This window comes from Syngnathoides biaculeatus, chromosome 4 (genome assembly GCF_019802595.1).
Source record: "Syngnathoides biaculeatus isolate LvHL_M chromosome 4, ASM1980259v1, whole genome shotgun sequence".
NCBI classification, from domain to species: Eukaryota; Metazoa; Chordata; class Actinopteri; order Syngnathiformes; family Syngnathidae; genus Syngnathoides; species Syngnathoides biaculeatus.
In genome coordinates, this window is record NC_084643.1 from 4,695,845 (window position 1) to 4,717,578 (window position 21,734).

Below are 21,734 nucleotides of genomic sequence, written 5' to 3' on the forward strand. Positions count from 1 at the left end.
TTGCTCTGTATTGTTGACCCCAAGTATTTGAAGTCATCCACCCTGGCTATCTCTTCTCCCTGGAGCTTCACTCTTCCTCCTCCGCCCCTCACATTCCCGCACATATATTCTGTTTTACTTCGGCTAATCTTCATTCCTCTCCTTTCCAGTGCGTGCCTCCATCTTTCTAATCGTTCCTCCGCCTGCTCCCTGCTTTCACTCCACATCACAATATCATCTGCGAACATCATGGCCCAAGGGGATTCCAGCCTAACCCCGTCTGTCTGCCTATCCATTACTCCCGCAAACAGGAAGGGGCTCAGCGCGGATCCGTGATGCAGTCCCACCTCCACCTTAAATTCTCCTGACACACCTACGGCACGTCTCACCGCCGTTCTGCTGCCCTCATACATGTCCTGTACCATTCTAACATATTTCTCCGCCACACCAGATTTGCGCATGCCGTGCCGCAGCTCCTTTGCTCGAGCATGTAGCTTTAAAAATCGACCCGACAACTACCCAGTGACTTCGGCGACCTGGTAAGTCTCTCTTCAAATGAACATGATGGATGATCATGTTTATGATAACATTGCAACAAGATATTGAGTTCATAAATTTGAAGTTTGGAGGAACTGTGACGCAAGCAGATTGGAGAAGCTCATGTTATGACAAACATGACCGATGATGACCATTTGGCTGAAGTGCAAAAAAACCAAACTGGCGCATTTTGTACACGCAAGAGCAAGCTATTAATGCTTCTCCACAGGCTTATTGATTAACTATCAGTGCTGTTGCTGCAAGGAGCAGTGATGCAACCATCCATATAAACTACACTTTCTTCAATGCGACGGCAAGCCAAGGTTTTTTTTTTTTTATTTATGTATTTATTTTTGCAAATAACCAGCTGGTGTGCATTTGTTAAAACTTGGGCATATGTGAGCGGAATTAATATCGAACTTCGCCTCCTTTCCCAAGCACGGAATTAAACTGCAATCCCACTTTTTCTTGCTTTGTATTCTTGATCTGAAAGAATTGCTCGTCGGTATTCTTTTATTTTATTACTATTTTTTTGTTGTGATGAAATAACCACGCGCTGGTCGGAGAGCATTTCATGGCTCTTTTGTGTTTAGCAGCATTCGGGGAACAACAATCATAAAAGTGTAGCAATACATTTTCCATTACGGTCACAGAGAAAAAGCAGTAGGTACCGGAATCACATTGTACGCCTATCAAGCGTTGCGTAGCAACGTTTGAAGGAAAAATGTATACGATATGGTCTCAGTTTGTCGAAAATGACAGCTTGAATTCCATCTTGACCTTAATATGAGAAGTGGTCATGAACGCCCTTCAGTGGCACTCGAGAGAAACGACGAAAAACACGCTCGCTTGGGGGTGTTTTAAACAGTCGGAGGTCCAGATATTATTCCGATTGATTGTACATTTGACGTGCCCGTCATAATTACACCCAAAATAAATAACTTCACGATCGTGAGCTGTGATTTGATTGCGACGGTTCCACGTTGCATCTTTTCAGATATTGGGGATCGCGGCGGAGGGCGGGGCCGTCGGCTCGACGGGGAGATCGCGGATCGATGCAGGGGTCAGCGAACACGACATGATTATTAACTGTTTGACATGAGAAAGTAACTTAATTGCAATATCGCGGCAGCGAATGAGAAAGTGAATGTCAAATCAATGGTGGCAGTCGGTTTTGAAAACACGGCAGTTGTAATCGATGCGCGAGACCTACAAAGTGCTGATCTGAATGGCGATGGGGCACTGCAAAGCGCACACTAAAAGTTTACACAATCCTTTAAACACTCGGGATTTCCGGGGGCCGATCACTGATGGGAGAGTTATAAAAAACAAAAAAAAAACAAAAAACAAAACAAAACAAAAAAACAATAACCGATCACCGGACGAGATAGAGCAATGGCTTGGATCATTTACTGTATCTACTCGTGTAGGTCCTGACTTAACTGCTTCAAAGATACATTTATTTAAAAAAAAATATGTATCTGTTCATCCATGTATGTCACTGAGGCATAGTGACAGTCAGAACAAAAAAAAAACAGTCTTCTATTAGACGGCAGGAATTATAGACAGTAATTAATCTATTCACCTATGCGATATTTTTTTCTTGCAAGTACAGCTGTTTGTGCTAGCACTAGCTTGCTAGGCTACACGACGTTTTGTTGCATCCTCGTGAGCCGTATCGTATTAAAAGTACGTGAACTCACCTCAAGCGAGAAATTAAGGTCCTCTTCTGAGCGCCGGTGACCACCAGCACACGTGTCCCCCCGTTTTGTTCTAATAATACACACAAGCGATTCGTTGTTGTTGTCACGAACGTTACCAAAAGACGTGGGTGGCTTGATTTCGGTACTCTCGAGAAACCCGAAACCGCACAACAGTCGGCGACGGCATGGACTTCCTGGCGCCACGGAATCTATTAAGAAGCGATGTTGAACTCAAAAGGAAATACTGTAACTATTTGTTGGTGAACCGAAAGAAGGCCTCCACCATCTTGTAAGTTTGCCCCTTGTCGCACTGCAAAAACACGACAACCTCATTTCCCAGGAAAAACCCCGTACTGCGCCGGCTCTGCCCAGACATTGCACCCGCTACATTTCTCACGAGGTTCTCTTCGGAGTCCCTTGGGGAAAACCTCCCTTCAAGAATACAAACAGGTGATCCACGCGTATATCTCATCAAGCGACTTGACGCTTGCAAACGTTCCAGGGCGGGAGATAAAGGAGCGATCCGACAGAATTAATTGTTGGAGACTGCGCAAAAAAACAAACATTCGTCAGATATCGACATGAAACGGACCCATCAGAGGAAAAATTTCACCGCGGTCTCAAAGTGATGCCGCTGCCCCCGACCTCACTAAACCCCCCCCCCCCCCAGCTTCATTCCTCCGCCAACGTGTTCCCTCGAGAGACGAGATTTAGCACAATGAGTCCATTATCATCTATTTACTTGCCATTGCATCTGAGTGGGAGATAAACCAGTGGCGATTGCACGCCGGCCAACACACAACGACGCTAAATTGTGAGTAGGGGGGCGGGGGTGGGGGTGGGGGTGGATGAGAGCCTGCCGCCGTGTTGGTCGGCCCACAGTCGCATCCCTTGCTTGATTGAACCGCCACTTTTGACCTCTACCAACGCACACATTTGTCTCGGAGCGCGCCGGGATAACACAAAGGACGCTTTTGCATTTATTTGCAAATGCAGGGGGACGCCAGGCCTTTCGGTGCGCCGTCCCTGCGAATAAACCAACAAATCCTTTCGCCACCCCCGTAAACATATACATTTTAGGATGCCGCCGTCCCGCCCTGTCTGCTTTATTCAGCGTGAGTAATATCGCCACTTGCGCGCTGGCGATTTTTAAAGTGCCTCTCTAAGTTGGAGACCATCTCTGAGTCACCACGCGGAGAAGAGTAATTGTAGGTGACAGCACTAAGGGCGACGGCGCAGACAACAAGCAAACCATGAATTAATGCTGCCGGAATATGCAGCGTCATCTCTGTTGTGTCAGCACGAGATCCCTTAAGGACAGGCCGACGTTTAATAGCCTCCTCAATCTGCTGATGATCCGCGAGACATCCGCTAACCCTCACGGGTAGAGCGGCGTTTTTTTTTTCCCCGTCAACTCTTCTTTGCGTAAAATTGATCGAGGAGTGCGCCAGCGTCCTCTTAGATATCCTCGCGAGCGTTGGCCGCTCGCGTGCAAACTGTCTCTGCGTGTAAATAGTCTTTAAAGATCGGGGGGGGGGGGCCGCGGTACAGTCGCTCCAAGGCATTGATTTAATTGCCGCGACTGTCGGGGATGAGAGCGATGGGCCTGATTGAAGAGGCACAGTTTACACACCGGGAGATTTGCGCTCGAACAGAGCGGATGATCGCCCCGATCCGCCTCTCGAAAATCCCGCGTGCAGCGGCGGCGCGGCGGACGAACATCTGGAGGTGGCTTTGAGTGGCGTGAGGCAGATGCACGGGTCGGGATTAAAATTGAAATCCACAGCGGGCGAAGAATGAGACCTCGCCGTAATCTCATTACTTGCAGAAAAATGTTGGGGTTCGTACAGACCTTTTTTTTTTTCCTCTCAACGAGCTTGTTTGCTATTTTTCTGGCAAAAAACAGGAAGGTTTAATACCAACTGTTACAAGTGACAAGCATCTGGCCACACACACGCGTTTGTTTGTTTCTTACCCTCAACCGAGCCGAACCCTCAATGGACCTTTCCGACGGGCGATCTCAAACTCCGCCCCCTTAGCTACAGTTGCCATTCCCCACAATCTTCCAAAACGGCGACTGAGCATAACAGGTTTGAACTGGATTCTCTATCGCGTATTCCAGATAATATCGGGGTATGTCTTTTGCCAAATGCGTCAGACTGACCCGAGAGAGTTCTACAGAGAGGTCTCAACTATTTCACCCAAGGATGTGTACACGGAATTAAGATTTTGGACGGAGCAGGACGCAATGTCAGAGTCACAGCGAAACGTTGGTGATCAATGCGAAAAACTTTGATATTGAAATCCAACAGCATACAATTGTGGAATTGTACTGCGCATGTCAAGCAGGGTGAGTACTTTTTACTTGAAAAGATCACGAGTAATATCATTATAGTCTTTATAAGTGAGTGGGTGTATTTATTTGACTTGGCAAGTAATGGGACCCAGCGCTCTGTCTTAAAAGTTCGATGCGATACAAACAGGCAAATCGACATTTCTCTTGCATGACATTGCGCATTTACGTATCGCTAACCCGACTCTTTGGCATAAAACATTACGCACTTCATTCAGCAGGTCAGTGATACACTAACAAAGTGAAAGTTGTTCTCCTGCAATGTATAAAACACTGCTAATAATTAAATCAAACTTAGAGAAGATACTTCTCCCTCACTTACCTTCGAACATACAACCTTGTGTTTGTTGATATTGTCTACATTTAGTTGTAGTTGCGCTCTTCCGCGAGCCTTAATCCATCGTAGACAGTTCCTCAAATGTGTTCTAGGCTTTGGAAAATGAATCAATCTAGCAGGATAGCTTTCATCAGAATTGGACGTTCCCCAAGCGCAGCTGAGGACCATTTTCTTCGTAACATTAACTTTTCCAAGCGCTAGCTACTGGCATTGGTTGTGGGACAATATGGTGGCAGGGGCGTGTCAAGACAATGCGGCTATCTGATTGGCTATCATTGTACGAGTGATTGACAGGTCGGAAAAGTCCATTCACGTGCGTTCACCAAAATACACACAAACACAAACGCACTCACGCATGCGCAGACACGAACACACATTCCAAAATATTACGATTTAAATCTTGTCCACAAACTGATACAACTGGTTATGATTTAAAAAAAAAAAAAACATACCAACAACAAATCCCCTTATATTGATTATATACTGACCACAAAATAACCGAACAGAAAAAAAAAATGTTCTGACTCAAGAGCTGTACAATCATTGTAATGCAGTAAAGCACCACCGCAGACAATATAAAACCACCTCGGTATTATTTTAAGGCAGAGATTTGGAATGCGTCTCATTAGACTGTGCAAATGGACCAAAGGAAAAAAAAAAAAAAAGCGCAGTTTAAAAATAAAACGCGTACAGTGGTCTTAAAAGCCAACTCTGCCATTTTCGCCATTCCAGCCATCGAAACAAAAGCTGAGATGCTCAATGTCACCGTGTCTGATGTTATCGCTTCGATTGCCATGTTCCATTTCTACAGTGAGTCAGTCGGCGGCTCCCGGCAGACAACCGCATTAACTGCGCTGGCAGGAGAGCTATTTCTTATCACTCTATAATTTGCTTTCCAAATAGGTGAACTCTTTTGGGTGAGTTGTGCATGAAAATGGTCGAAAAAAAAAAACTGTGACTGATTACTCCGGTACTCACATGTCCAAACCTCGCTTAAGTTCTCTTCTCGCTATTTTCCATGGTATGAATCCTTGCAAAAAGTTCTTTATTTGTCCATTCCAGGGAGTCCTCGGGTTAAGACGGTCTCGACCTGAAACGTTTCGACTTTACAACGCCCGTCCGCCATTTTGTCTGGCTAATGCTTCTGAAGCCATAAGAAAACTCATTACCGTGGAAACGAAGCTCAAGATCATAAAAAGATTGGAGCAAAGAGAGACACCAAGACCACCAAGGTTTCAGTCGGTCGACCGTGGTGACAATTATTAAAGACAAAGCCCGTATTTTAGCGGATGTGATGAAGGGTTCCGGTCCTATGTCGGGTTCAGTGATCACAACACAAGGTTCTTTGATACTTGTCGGGATGGAGAGGATTCAGGACCAGGTTCCTTCGCACTAGCTAAGCACAGCCTCCCCTTCTTCTTCTCATCTACGCCATGTTGTTTATTTCAATGTATTTGTTTTTTATCCAAAGTATTCAATACTTAAATCAAAATTCGAGTTAAGACGTTACTCTAGGAACGGATCTCAGTCGTAGACCGAGGACTCCCTGTAGTCCATTTGACATTTAAGGTTCACAAATGTCCATTCACTCCACATATTAAGAAGTATATCAAAAGCAGACAGTTGCTGCCTTGCTTAGCGGCACCTTGGCAGCGCTCTGTAATCAGATTTCGCTAGCAAGCGCGTCCATTTGGCGGTCTTGAACCCGCAATCGTTTCGGTGCCCGATCCCAGTTCTTCCGGACTGAACTTTACTGTGACTTTAGCGTTCGACTACAGTTTTGGAAATTCTCTCCACAGCCGAGCTGCTCTCCAAACCTTGAACGTGAAAGTGCGCAACATATTTTGTTTAAAAAAAAAAAAAATAGATAAGATAACGTGTGACCTCAAATGCAGAAGGTGCTGCAAATAAAAAGTAGACACATCTACACCGGCAGACTACAAGTGTGATAAATAGACTTGAACTTTACTGTCGCAATAAGCATTTTATCCTTACAGGACATACACTGCAAGTAACAAAATGTGCCATGTAAAGAAAAGATGACGTTTTCATCACCGTGAGAGTGTGAGTTTTCTGGCAATTACAAAACATCCACCATCCATCCACTTCCTTAGCTGCTTATCCTCACAAGGGTCGGGGGGAGTACTGGAGCCTATCCCAGCTGTCAAAGGCCAGGAGGCGGGGGTACACCCTGAACTGGTTGCTTGGATTTGTGGGAGGAAACCGGAGAGCCCGGAGGGAACCCACGCAGGCGCGCGAAGAACATGCAAACTCCACGCAGGCGGGTCCGGAATCGAACCCGGGACCTCAGAACTGTGAGGCCAACGCTTTGCCGCCACTAGAAAACACATTAAGTTTAATTAAGCTTCGTGGTAGTTCGTGGTCAGCGTAATATGCGATGACAAAGGCTCGCAAATGGGGCAATAAAGCCTTCGAGACTACCCGAAAGGGACTGAATACTTTTCGTCCATTTCCGAAATCCCATCTTCGTGAAGCGAGATTTTCTCAAGCCGACGGTGACCGAAACAAAATCGACTGCATATACCGCAGTCACTGTGATTTGACGGGCGCCGTCGCACTCGCAAATCTGCGCAGTCGAGCGCGAAAAATCCCGCGCGTAGAATTTGTTTACGAGTAGAAATACATCAAGATTGAAAGACGTCGCCTTGACTAATGTTCACTCTCAGCTGCGCCACTGCGCAATTGCGCACTTGTCGCACGTTCTCAGCACACATGAAAACCGATCCCGTGCAGTGAACCAAAGCCTGACAACACACGGTCTCTAACAACAAACTCTGCTCAGCCTACTTCTACTTCCTCGTTTACCCGACACCGCCCCCCTCCGCTCTTAAAGGGGTACACTCATAATTACAAACAACACACGCCCGCAACTTTATATCCGCGGGCGTGACTGGTGGACCACACCCGTAACTTTATATCTGCGGGCATGACAGACCACACCCGTCCATTTTTCAAATGTGAGTGACCGATACTGTAAATAGCAGTAAAAGACAAACGGCTGTCATTCAGTGTCGTGGTGAAAAGTACTTTTGAAAATTTGTTGAGCTTTATGTCCATGGTGGCAAAATATCAGTTTATATGAAAGTTGTCTGTCGTGCAAAGCAGCTCGGGAGCACCTTTTATAGTCCATAATTAACGATGTTGGTATTTCTAATAAGGATTGATATTTTTGTTTATTTTTTTTTAGCCACAGAAAAAGTTCATCCTGTTTGGAAGATTAGCCGTTAAGCTACTGTAAGTGGCTAATTGGCATTACCAATGGCAGGTCACGCATTCGTAACTGGGCCTTGAGTTGGAAACGACCAGACTTAATCCACCTCTTAATACCCCCGTTACCTGATTCCAGAATACCGGGGGAGAAAAACCCAAGCAAGGGCACGGAGAACACGGAAACTCCACAAATCGGGACCAGAGCTGAAAATTTGAATTTATCACCGCAGTCATCCGCGTTTCCGCCTGACAATAAAAAGCAGCAAACATTGAAATAATATGTGCCGAACTCACCAGAGATGCACAAATTATTCGCAAAAACAATCCCTGAATTAAAAGTCCAAACTGTGCATAATGTTGCCGTGGCTAAATATGTTCATATTCTTCAGTTATAGTGAAGTTTTTAGATTTGATTTCTGACAAGTTAATAGTTCCAAAGTGGTCAGTGTTTTGTTTCCCCGAGTTTCTTTGTCACCTTGAGCCTTGTTTTTTGTTTTTCCCCAGACTCGCTTAATTTAGTGTTTGTGTCGCCATAATTCTTGTTCCCCCTTTTGTTGTTGTTGTTTTTCAAATGAAAGGCCCTTTCCCGGGACTCCCGCCCTACATCACGGAAACACAACCGTGACCGTCTGTCCGTTTTCTGAACTGCTTTTCCTGCGCAGAGTTGCCGCAACGTATCCCGGCTGTCAGGCAAAAGGCGGGATGAACCCAGGACTGGTCGCCAGTCAGTCGCAGGGCGCGTGTGGGGAGAGACGACCGTTTTCCACATTCGCACGGTCACAGAGCGGCGACTGTAACTGCGAAGCTGTAACCAAAGTCAGGAAAATCTAAATATTTATTTGGACACCATTTTTTTATTTAACTTTTATATACTTCTTCTTGTTTTCCTTTCGGCTTGTCCCGATTAGGCTCCACTACTCTTTCCCATAACTTCATTGTGTGGCTCATAATTTTTATTCCTCTGTAGTTTCCACAGTTCTGAACATCGTCTTGGTTCTTCAAAATGGGAACTAGTACACTTTTCCTCCATTCTTCTGGCATCTTCTCTCCCGCTAGTATTCTCTTGAATAAGTTGGCCAAAAACTCCACATCCACTTCTCCAAATCGCTTCCGTACCTCCACCGGTATGTCATCAGGGCCAGCTGTCTTTCCATTTTTCATCCTGGTATTTTAATGGAATTGTTATTTAAGTAAGTTAAGTAAGTTTTGTTTTCATTTTACTATATTTATATGCGGCGCTAAAGGGGGATCAGTTGGTAAAGCGTTGGCCTCACAGTTCTGAGGTCCCGGGTTCAATCCCGGACCCGCCTGTGTGGGGATTGCATGTTCTTCCCCGTGCCTGCGTGGGTTTCCTCTGGGCCCTCCGGTTTCCTCCCACATTCCAAAAACGTGCAACATTAATCGGACACTCTAAATTGCCCGTAGGTGTGATTGTGAGTGCGTTTGTTTGTCTCAATGTGCCCTGCGATTGACTGGCAACCGGTTCAGGGTGTACCCCGCCTAGTGCCCGTTGACAGCTAGGATAGGGTACAGCACTCCCCGCGACCCTTGTGAGGATAAGCGGCTAAGGAAGTGGATGGATGGATGGAGATTTAAATGCTGCGCTAAAGGGGGATTTTGTAGCCTTTTTGAAAGAAAACCTGGCAACCCGGCAGAGATAGAAAGACATGAACAAGGAGGTGTCAGTCATCTGCCGTGTTCTGCACACCCTGGCAGTCTTGTTAGCTTGAGCTCCAGTGAAACTATCCTTCCATCCATCCTCACAAGGGTCGCGGGGATTGCTGGAGCCTATCTTAGCTGTCAACGGGCAGGAGGCTGGTTGCCAGCCAATCGCAGGGCACATCAAGATAAACAGACGCACTCGCAATCAAACCTTGGGGCAATTTAGGGTGTCAAATTAATGTTGCATGTTTTTGGGAAGTGGGAAGAAAACCGGAGTGCCCGGAGGAAACCCACGCAGGCACGGGGGAGAACATGCAAACTCCAGACAGGCGGCGCCGGGATCGAACCCGGGTCCTCCGAAGTGTGAGGCCAACGCTTTACCAGCTGAACCACCGTGCCTCCCCGGTGAAACTATTCTAGGAATATTCACATCTGGACTCTAAAAACAAATGGCGACCCCCTTGTTTGCTAACAAGCGGGCAAGACTAGCAAACAGAAGGCAGAGCGAGAGGATTCAGAAACGATGCTGAATTAGCAACACCTGTAAGTTTATCACCTTTTTAAAACATTTTAGCTAATTTCACACTTTCGCCACCTCCCCAAAAACTTCAAACTAATGTGTTTATTATAACAGAACCCTTGATTATAAATACATCTTGCTAGCAGCGTAGCTAACGTTAGCTTGTTTGCAGTCCTGCTGCTAGCTTGTTACAGTATTTTGTTGGGTTTTTCTGTGACTACTGACAATTTTTCACTTGGATTTTATGTTGCTCCACTTTAATTGCGATGAAAAAGTTTGGGGAAAAACTCATACTTACGTACTTTAGTGAGGGGGCGTGTCCTCATTTGCTACAGTATTTCAACAATGTTCATCATGGTAGCGAAGTACTTTTGGAGGGTGAGTTCAGTGTCGGAAGTTGGGACACTTCAAACTTTATTCGCATGACTCGCGCATGGCCCCCTACCAGGCTGAAGAAATGGCAGACGTGTCCCACAAGCGAGGCGAGGCAGTCTTGTGCGGTGTCTCTTTAAGTGCGCCAGGCAGTGCTGTTGGTCCGCGGTCGGCGCGCTCCGTGCGGCGCTGCCTCTCCGCAGCGTTCCAGGAGCGCCGTCCTTCTGCTCGGACGGCCGACTCGAGGCGGTCGGGGAGCTCACCGTCGTCCACGCCGCGGATTCCAGGCGGGCTCGGGGTAGCGGCCGGCCGGGCGGACGGACCGACGAACAGGGTGAGCGTGCGGGGGTGGGCCACATGAGTTGGTGTCGCCCTGTCGGGGTGTGCTGGAAGCGGCGTGTCGCGGCGCATCTGCGGCGCCTGTAGATTATTGAAGAGCACTCAGACGCCGTTGACCAGAGAAACTGGAGACGTCGCGAGCTTGCCTCCTTCTCCTTCCCCCAGTTGACGCGGAGGGGAAACATCTTCGGGAGCCTTTTTCCCCGCACAGGTAAGCGCTTTTAAACATTTTTTTTTTTTTTTTGGGCGGTGGGGGGAGGTCACCTCAATCTAACTGTAAATGACTCGAACGCGCACTTTTAGGGATGTTGCAGAAGTGTGCAAATGCATTGCTGGTAAACAGACCACAATAACTCGGGCAGTTGGGGCACATTTCATTCTGGAGTTATCATTATTATTATTATTTATGTAGAATTGAAGGAAAAGGGTGAGTGAGGCAAGAACAGAAAGAAGAAGAAACCCATTTGCAGGTCTGCTTGTTTCTCTTCACGCAGACGCGTTTTTATTTACTGGATCTGAGCATTTTCTTTTGTCTGTCGTCTCCCCCCCCCAACTACATGACAGCTCTTGATGTGCTCTTCAGTGCTAAATGCACGTCACCGTTGGGCGGAGTACACAGAGATTCACAACCTTTTTTTTTTTTTTGTGCGGTGAGAAATCATCAGGCCGTGCCAAGGGAAATGATCCAATTTCGGAAAATCACGTTTTGTTCATTCCATTGATGTCTTTGTTCATCTGTGTCTGAAAGATTGTCCCGGGCAGAGCAATTAGATGTTCTCCCGTTGGATGGCAGATAAACCTGTGCATTCACCTGTTGCCACAGGTCATTAGTTCTTGCAGGTGTATCATCAGTTTTTGTGTTGGAGCAAATCACCCCCAAATTGCGCATGATTATTTCATGACTTCTGTGATCTTTTTTTTTTTTTTTTTCTAGTGCTGTGAGGTTTTTCTTGCTCAATCAAGGTTGGGAAAGACTTAAGATGCACACTCGCGGGAGCTTGGCTGCTGCTCCCCCCCCCCCGCCCGAAGAGTCAACAATCATTTACTCTCGAGTGTGGAGGAGCCGGCGCTTTCATTTGAAGCTCCCTGCTAATTGTTAACTAGTGCCAATTATGATGCAGAACACAACCCCCGGACTAAAAACCTGCCGTTCATTTATTTTTGCGGTTTCGAAGATTAGTCGTTACGGTAAATATTGGTATGTGTGTACACTTGGTCTCCTCATTGGATATTCAAATGAGACTCCTCATTGCAAGTGTGATTTCAAAGATTTTGATTGATGTTATCAATTAGGTGTTACGTCAAAAAATATAATTTTTTTTAAATGGTACTATACATAGGTTTATAATGACAGCATCATATTAAGTGGCATCAATTCCATTCTGGTCTTGTGAAAAAAAAAATATATATATATATGTGTGGTGACAGGTTTTTGGAGGGACGCCAGTCTGTTTGCTGGCTACTGTCGAGGTGCCCTTGAGCAAAGCACCTTCTTGACCCCCCCCCCCACCAACTCAAATGACGCAACCGTGTTCGCGCTCCTCCTTCACTCCGAGCCTCGCTTTGCACGTCCGTGTTTTTCCGCGTCGCGTGCAACACAAACAAAATCCAGCAGCGTGTGAGCTGAATTGCAAAAAAAAAATTGGATAATAAATTGAAATAGTAATCATAAGAAGGCGGAATACACAACTTGAACGGGATCTTGAAGGTGTGAAGGGGTCTCGTAGAACGTGTAGATGGCGTGTATGTTTTATTCCCAAAATTTTTCTTTCAAATAATCAGATGTCAAGTTTTCTCACATGTAGATGTTCAGTTTTTTTGTTTCCATCCCTCATCCGAACATTCACGTTGACAGCGACGCGTTGTCATAACTCGAAAATCACCTTGCGAACCACGTTACTGCTTTTAAAGCGCCGACGTCTGCCCACTCAGCAGTTACGCGCCCGCCGACCTCCATTGTTTCGGACGGTACTCGCTCTCGCTGTAGATCACCGTATCGAACGACACGCGCTCGGCCTTTTGTGCAGAAACGCGAGGGGGGGGGGGGGGGAACCGCAGCTTTACGGCGACCGCGAGAAAGATTGCGGCGCTCGCGTTCCGTTGATGAATGGCAACTAATTGGTCATGCCGCTGCTCTTTCAGCATCGGGAGGTGCCAGTAAATAAGAGGCGTAGAGCACGACAGAGCCCTAGTTATACCGGCGGCGACACAGTGCTCAGTTCATCACTTCTGCGTCCAGGCCGAGGCGAGTTGATCAATAGCAGGAGTGTCACTGTTTAACACAAATTATAGCCCCCCCCCCTCCCTCCCCCGCCCGTTGCTTAGGCCTGTAACAGCCTCCTTAATGGAACTTTGAATCCCATTATAGCATTATTAAGGTGCACAAATGTGTGGACGCTCATTAGATTTAAAAAAAAAAAAAAAAAAAATCAAATCCCATGAATTGTACTGCTGGCAGGGCCCGTGTCACCCTGCTGGCTCCGTCCCCCCGCACCCCCCGAGGCAGAGGTGAAAAGGCGTCAGAGAAATATGCCAACTCGAAGCAATTCATATTTGTGCGCCGAAGAATGAGAGCGTGCTGTTCCCACCGCTTCTGTGAATAATCACGGTCAAAGTCACGGCGTTTTGCGCCACCAGGAGCTCTCCTCAACGGTTTCTCAGAGAGAGGATAAAAAAAAAAAAGGAGCTTCAGCCTCAACAATTATCCGGCACATTTGGTGGTGAATTCGAGGGCAGCCCCTCGCAGACCTGAAGTCCAGTGTAGCGTCGGAGTGTGAAGGCTTTGAATCCCTCCCAGAGCTTATCTTTTCATCCTCTCGACGACCTCTCGGGGGACGCGCTGCGGATCGGACGCCGTGGCCGCGGGCTTCGAAGATGGCCGCGGGAGCTGACGGGCGTTTGACTTTTGCTTTCTCGCGCTTGCCGACGGTGTCGTTTGGACTTGCGCGTCCGCCGGACGGCGTCCCCGCTCCCGATACGGCGTATCGACGACGAGAAAAGAATGTCGAGATCCTCGGTAGAGCGAGTACAGAAATAAATACTCCGCTTTAACACGCGGTGACGCATGGAACCTCTCACACTGGTGATAATGTCAGATGTGCAAAATAAAAATAATGAAAAAAAAGCAGAATATCACATTAGTCAGCTGAATTAAGCATTCCCGTATAACTTGTTTCCCTCCGAAATGTACCGGCGCTTTCCGGAAAAAGAGGATAATCTTTCAAATGCAGTTATCGCCGCGCAGATCCAAGGAGAGGGTCAACCTTGCTGCATTCACATCTCAGACAGATTTGCAGCTTACGGAAGGATTATTCTCTACGCTAGACATTTTTTTTCTTCTTCTTCTTCTTCAGAAAAACACCTCCAGATAATCACTGGCCTCACAGGTGGAAAGGAAATACCAAGTGGTTTTGTGGCGGGTATGATAACACTTGGGGTTTTGAACCAACCGTTTGACTGTCCGAAACCACTCGTCGAGATAAAGCATTCACTTCATTTCGGTGGAGCTCCAGCTCCTAATATTTTATACAGTTTTAATGTTTTGCCCACAATTTGGAGGTAGCCCCTCCCTGTTCCAACATGCCTGTGCATCAGTGCTCAAATCAAGGATCGCAAAGATGAGTGAGTTTGATGTCAATCCTGACTTCAGCCCTACAGAACAATTTTTCTGGACGGGTTAGACCGCAGACTGAGAGCCAGGCCTTCTCGTCCAACGTTGGTGTGGAACCTCACAAATGCGCTTCTGGGAAAATGATCATAAATTCCCAAGTGTAGGACAAGTGGAATATTAAAACTACGCTTTGGATTATAAAGCGAGGCCGAGCGCCGGGTGCGCGTGCATGAGGTATGGGCACGGTATTCAAATCGCACCCTCTCCCGGCTGTTTTTGCATCTCCTTGTTTTTAAAAATGCCGTCGCTTGTATGCAAATAAACAAAAACTCATTTTTGTATTTATTTTTGACTATATTGTGCTTGTGCCAACAAGCACAATATAGTCAAACACACACACCAATTTCTGACAGCCTTTTTTTTTTTTTTACTTAAGTTGAAAGTATGGATTTTATCTTCGGCTCCCCCGTGCAATTATGAATTTTATTTACTTTAAATCATTACAGTAAATCAAACTCCCAGCGCGAAACGTGCATTTGTTTCCAAGCCGATTTAGATCGAGTTAGTATTGGACGGGCAAAACAACTCAATCGTGTCTTGGTGGAGGGACAAAGAATGAAGGGATGAATGAGCGGGTTTTTATTTTGGATCCTCGTGAAAATTGGGCTCGTATTTAGTTTGAAATAATGGCTGAATGTCTAAAGGGCCTCCGCAGCTGAAGCTTTCAGGTGGAGAATCGCATCCTGCTGAGGGCACAGATGTTGTCTTACTCTGTCAGGTCCGATACGAAGAGAGGATAATGCGGTCTGTGTGTTTTGTGTTTGCGTGCGCGCCGAGGACCGAAGCAGCGTCTTGTTCGTCTGCTGGTGCGCGGCTTTCTCGAGACGTCGAGGCCACAAATGTTTGCAACGATGGCGCATCAAAAATAGCCTCGGAGCCAAAAAGTGAACTCATTGAAATGGTGTCGCGCATTTGATTCCCACTGAGAAAACGAGTTTGGCCCGTTGAAGTCAGTAATTTTGCAATTCCCGTCATTATGGAGAACCACGGTACACCCCGTCGTACTGGGAGATATTTTTCTCAGATTCCAATTTCGGTGACCTTGTTTAGCATTTCGGGAGGCAAATTATCAAGAACTCCTCTCAGTATTTGGGAGTGCAGCAACTGAGATGATTGTTTTTGGCAATAAAGAAAGAAGAATTGCTGTTAATAAACACCTGGACTCTCTATCTTTAAAAACCAAAGACCAAGTCCGAAACCTTGGTGTTCTGATTTGATTCCGACCTGACTCACACATCACAAAAACTGCCTTCTAACATCTGAAAAACATATCGAGAGTGAAGTCTGGTATGTATCAAGCAGACCAGGAAAAGCTCATCCATGCTTTTATCTCAAGTAGACTGGACTATTGTAATGGTCTTCTGACTGGAGTCCCCAAATTCAGAATGCTGCAGTTCGCGTTCTGACCAAAAACAAAGCGGTCAGACCATATAACTCCAATCCTAAAGTCCTCGCGCTGGCTTCCAGTCAGATTTAGAATAGATTTTAAAGTTCTGCTACCGGTCTATAAATCACAAAATGATTTAGGTCCTGAATACAGAATACAAACCGAGTAGAGCTCTGAGATCGCATGACTCGGGTCAAATAGTCGAGCTCAGAGTCCAAAGCAAACGTGGTGAAGCAGCATTTAGCTATGATGCTTCGCACATATGGAATAATAATAATCATAATAATAATGGTGAGGTCAGCCCTAAGTGTGAATGTTTTTAAATCCAGGTTAAAAAAAACGTATTTTTTCTCATGCTTTTTAGAATATATCCACTTTTTGATCATATTACTTGCACTGTATGCGGTTTCAAGTGTCTTTTTTTTTTTTTTTTAATATTTTGTCATTTTTGTTTTTATCCCATTTTAAATGTTTTATCTCTTTGTTTTGAAATGCCTTTAATCATGTAAAGCACATTGAGTTACCTCGCGCTATACAAATTTGCTTTGCTTTGCAGCGATACAAAATTCCAATCCAAAAGCTCAGTAATAAGCATGTTGTTAAATTTAAGGTCCATCTGGAAATGTTGACCAACACTGTAGTTAAACAACGGCGATATGAAGCATTAGCAAACGGGCCAACAAGCGATATCTGTAGATTCTGTCACGTGTTAGCTAATCTGCCAAACTCAATAATTGAATCAAAGCCAAGCAGCACGCCGGGCTCTGTTCTTCGTCAATAAAAACAGCACGTTTTAAGAGCTCTTGTACCGGATTGATTCATTTTTTTTTTTTTTGCAGGCGTACCTGTTATGTAATTTGCGTCTATGAAAGGAATGTGAAATATTTCCTGGCAAACACTCTCGGACGCATAACCCAAGTTCAGCAAAAGGCCATTTCGCGTCTCCGATGTGTCATCAACCGCCGCGCACTTTCGGCGGGTCCGGCGGAGTCGGATTTGCCTGAGAACAAGGCGACGGACGGGAAGAGGTGCGATAGTAATTGAGCAAATGGGGGAAAAAGGTGCCAAAGAAAAGTGGGTACACGGCGCATGTAAAGCGACGCAGGCGCCGTGTCGAGCAGATGACCTTGAGACGATGCCAGTCGCTCAGATTAGCACGTCCGTCACACTGTAATTGCTCACCTCCAGAAGCCGACCCCCTCGTCCTCTCGCCAGCGGGATCCCTGCTTCACAAAAAGGCCTCCGCCGGCGTGAAACGGCCGCCGTCTCCTCTGTGTACCCGCCGCCTCCTTCCTGCCAACCGCGCAATTCCTCGACCGAAGATTAGCTTAAGCCATTTCCCCTTGTCGGACGCCGCCAGTCGGTTCGAGACCCGTTTATCTCTGGCTAATGGGCTACCTTTAAAAACATTTAGGGAGGCCGCATTAGAAATGACACTTCGCGACTGTCGCCGAGCCGAAATGCCGAAGAAAGGAAAGCGGGAGAGCGAGAATTGCCGGGGCCAGGCGCATACATAATACATTGCGTTTCACAGGAGTCCCTGGATATCATGTAAATATGCCCCCTATGGGCTGTGAGCGCCGCATGGCTAACATTAGCGCTGATTACTTACTCCTTATGAAGTAATGTTATGACATCATTTCCACATCTTTGCCTTCTCTGGGGGGTGTAATTGAAAGGTGGTTTTGGGGGGTGGGTGCAATGTTTCGGAACCGATAACGGTTCGGGTTGAGAAAAGTAATACCGAACCCGTTTCCGATACGAGGCGCTCGTTTAGCTCTTCGATTAAATTGGAATCCGACGAGAAACGGTGCTGTGAAGGGGAAAAACATATTTTCGGGACGCACGTTAGCGGAAATGCCGCGCTCTGAGTTTTCATTGAAGCAGATGACAGCCCCCCCAAAAAATAGGAAATCTGCGCTAATTTCCATCAAATGTTACGAGGCTGCTAGAGAGAGAGCCGAATATTCACAGATTAAACATTGTATGTATGTTGAAGGGAAAAAAAGCACATTTTCAGTATTTGTAAGGCCAGTAAAGTGGATATCAGGGAGGAGTCAAGTGGGGCTTCCTCGCCTTTGGGTTACGAAAACACATCAGTCTGTCGTTAAGACGGCACAAAGTTTTGGGCTGTTTTTTTTTTTTCTGTTGTTGCTGGAAATGGAGACGGCAGAAGATGTTGACAAGGCCTGTCTTAAGAGTACAGCAGACGGAGCCCCACTGTGGCAAAGAATCAGATGGCGCGAATTCCCCCCGGCCCCCCACAGACAGACACAGACCAAGGCAACCCACGGACCACCAGCACCCACCCACATGTGCGTCTGTCGGTTGCAGCTTCAGATCTCCCTTCAGTCTTGTGGGCCCTAATTGGGCTGTCACACTAGCTGGAGAAATTTGTCAGGTTGCTGCGAAATGGACAACTTTGCTAAATCAAGATGTGTATCTGTGTCTGCGATGCTCCCCCACCCCCCACCCCCCACCCCACCGTCAAAGTAGAAAATTAGATTATCAGTGTCTTCACACGTTTTAGCCTGCTTTATCTGGCAAGGAATCATATTTGGTAACTGAAGAGTTGAAAGTGGACCCTGCATGCCTACGAGAAGCACATTACCAGTCACTCACATTTGGAAAATGTACGAGCGTGGTCAGTCATGCCCGCAGATGTATAGTTACGAGTGTGGTCCACCAGTCATGCCCGCAGATATGAAGTTGCGGGTGTGTGTTCTGTTTGTAATTAGGAGTTTCCCCCTTTAAGAGCGGAGGGGGGCGGTGTCAGGTAAACTAGAAAGTTGAAATTTCATGTGCGCAATTGGGCAGTGGCGCAGCTTACAGGGAACATTGGTCAAGACTACACAAAATAAGCGACGTCTTTCAATACCTATGAATTTCTACTTGTAACAAATTTTACGCACGTGATTTTTCATGCTCCACTGTAAAGATTTGCGAGTGCGACTGTGCACTGTTAAATCACAGTGACGGCATTATTTCTCACCTAATCAGTAAAACAAAAAATGCACTGATAATACTGATAAGGTTGTCATGACCTATCATCCTGGTACAGTCCTGATAGTTTAACACAATGTATGATTGCGACATTAAGCTCCGCCCCTTTAGCCATGTCCCACAAGCTTTCGAAATGGTGATTGAACAGAACATGTTTGAAGTTGATTCTCTATCGCGTATTCCAGATACTTTTGGGGTATGTTTTTTCGCCAAATGCGTCCGACTTGTCCAAGAGAGTTGTACAGAGAGGTCTCAACTATTTCATGCAAGGATATGTTCACGGAATTAAGATTTTGGACGGGGCTGGACGCAATGTCAGAGTTACAGCAAAATCTTGGCGATCGATGTAAAAAAGTTTGACGCCTCACAAACTTCATGTTGAAATCCAACAGGATAAAATAACGGAATGGTACTGTGCATGTAAAGCAGGGGGAGTACTTTTTACTTGGAAAGGTCACGAGTAATACCATTGTAGTCTTTTTAAGTGAGTGGGTGTATTCATTTGACTTGGCTCGCAATGGAAGCCAGTACTCTGTCTTAAAAGTCTGACGGGATACAAATAGACATTTTCTTCGTAACATTAACTTTTCCAAGCGCCCGCTACTGACAACCAGCATTGCTTGTGGGACAAAATGGCGAGAGGGGCGTGTCAAGCCAGGTGTTAAGACAATGCGGCTATCTGATTGGCTATTATTATACGAGTGATTGACAGGTCGGAAAGTCCATTTGTTCCTGGAGGTTGCTTGACTTTTAGATTTTGGTTTTGGTTTTTCTGTCATCAGAAACAATGATGTAGTATCTGTTCCAAGAATCAAACTACTAGTCAAAATAACTTTCTGGAGACTCCACTGAAAAAAGGCAGGTGCGAGCTCCTCTGAAGTGCCAGACATTCAAAAGTACGATGCACCGGAGAACGCGGCAACTGTACGCTAACCGCGTGATAGCGATGAACCCATCTGACTTGCTGGGTGCGGAGCGACAGGCTCGGGCGACAAACCCCCACCCCCAGTGGAGGACTTGGCATAAACCGCCTCTACTTACTGGAGAGTATGCTGCTGCTGCTGCTTTGATATTTGCCAAACTGAGCTCCTGTACCGCGTGATATACTTTAGTGACTTGTGGTGCAGATGTTTTCCTGAAAAGGTCTCCTTTTTAGAGACAACTGTTTGTTTTTATTGAATAATGCGCATTACCAATCATTGTGACGGGTGGCACTTTTTCCGTCTGGGTATTGCTTGAGGAATTAAAGGTGGCAGGTTCACGACGCACACGGGGACCGACATTGGGACTTGTCGGTGGCGACTGCTTTATTGCTCCCCATGAGCAAGGCACGAACCCCTCGTCAGAAACGTCATGAAGTTTCATCTCCAGGATCGGGAAACGATGCAAAAAGAAGACAACAGTCAGTGTGGTGGGGGAAAAAAATGAAATAATTTTAAACGTCCTGCAGTTTAGTGGGCTATAAAGGCGGGAAGGAGAGTTCTTGGTTCCTGGTGGTGTTTTTTTTTTTTTTTTTTTTGGTTTAAAAAGTAAATATGCTGTGATATTTCTAGATATTCCACTGGGAATTAATTTGCAAAGATACGCAACAGTAGTGAAAGCTTTTCTATTTATAAGCAGCGTTTGTAAGTGAGGGCTCGTTACTCTTAGGTCTGGCATTACATGTTGCGCGGATAGTTTCCTACAGTAGCGGCGTCACGCCGAAAGTCTATCCCCTTATCAGCTACTTTTTGCGGATCTGCTTGTAAGGCGCAGCGCACGCATGAGCTCCTCCGCCGCCCTAACGTTCTCCATCTGTCAGTTAAAGCGCTCGGGCCGGTGCTGATGTTTGGAGCATGTAGTAAATGAAGCGCACACCTGGTCAGCCGAGAGCGCGTCGCCACATTGTCAGCTCTCATCGCCTCGGCTGTCCGGGTGAGCGAGCAGATGTCTTACCCCGGGGCCGGCGGCGGCGACGGCTCGAGCTCCGAGCTCGGCGCTCATCACTCCGGTGACCGCCGAGTCAACCCTCTCCTCGGTCGGCCGCCGGAGCGACGCGCGCTGCTGTTTTTTCCTCGTCTCGCGCGGTTTTTACAGACCTCAACGCGACGCCTCGATCGGTGGGAGTCGCGGTTCTCTCTCTCGCCGACCCATTAACGCCGTCGCGGGATGTTGTTTTCTTCCAGTCTCGGGCCTCAAAGTCATTTCTGCATTCGTTTTTGTTTTCCTTTTCAAGCCTCCCCGTTTGACTATTTTCCGCGTATGTCGGGCGGCGTGTCATTTAATCCGGTCCGATTTCTGCCTTTCACAGATGTCAAGCGCGCTCAAGAGCGCCGACCTCAGCCGGGGTTTAAACTAGCCACCCGCGAGATCAATGTGTGAACTGCTTTGCCCCGAGAATAATTTCCAGGTCAGGCTGAATAAGATCCCGCATGTTGTTGGGTTTTATTTTATTTTTTTTTTTTTGGGCTGTTACAAGCGCAGCAAATTACAACTTTACATGATGACATCTGAGAGCAATATCGTGAAATGAAAAAAGGGATTTTTGTTTCCATGTAGAGAAACAGAAATTCCAGTGCGAGATTAAACATGCTTTGACATGACAGCATATAACCATATATATATATATATATATATATATATGCATGCACACAGTTCCAGA

General features: G+C 46.4%; 1 protein-coding gene across 3 annotated transcripts in view; it reads left to right on the forward strand.

The window, feature by feature from the left end:
• The first annotated feature begins 10,192 nt into the window (after positions 1 to 10,192).
• The window catches only part of wscd2 (WSC domain containing 2), a 62,853-nt gene continuing 51,311 nt past the window's right edge, over positions 10,193 to 21,734 (forward strand). For 2 of the 3 annotated variants that reach the window (XM_061817288.1, XM_061817290.1), the window contains exon 1: positions 10,382 to 11,244. The gene's annotated coding sequence lies outside the window, so the exon portion shown is untranslated. Of the gene's footprint in view, positions 10,346 to 10,381; positions 11,245 to 21,734 lie in introns of those variants that run through there. The other variant, XM_061817289.1, reaches the window with a different exon arrangement.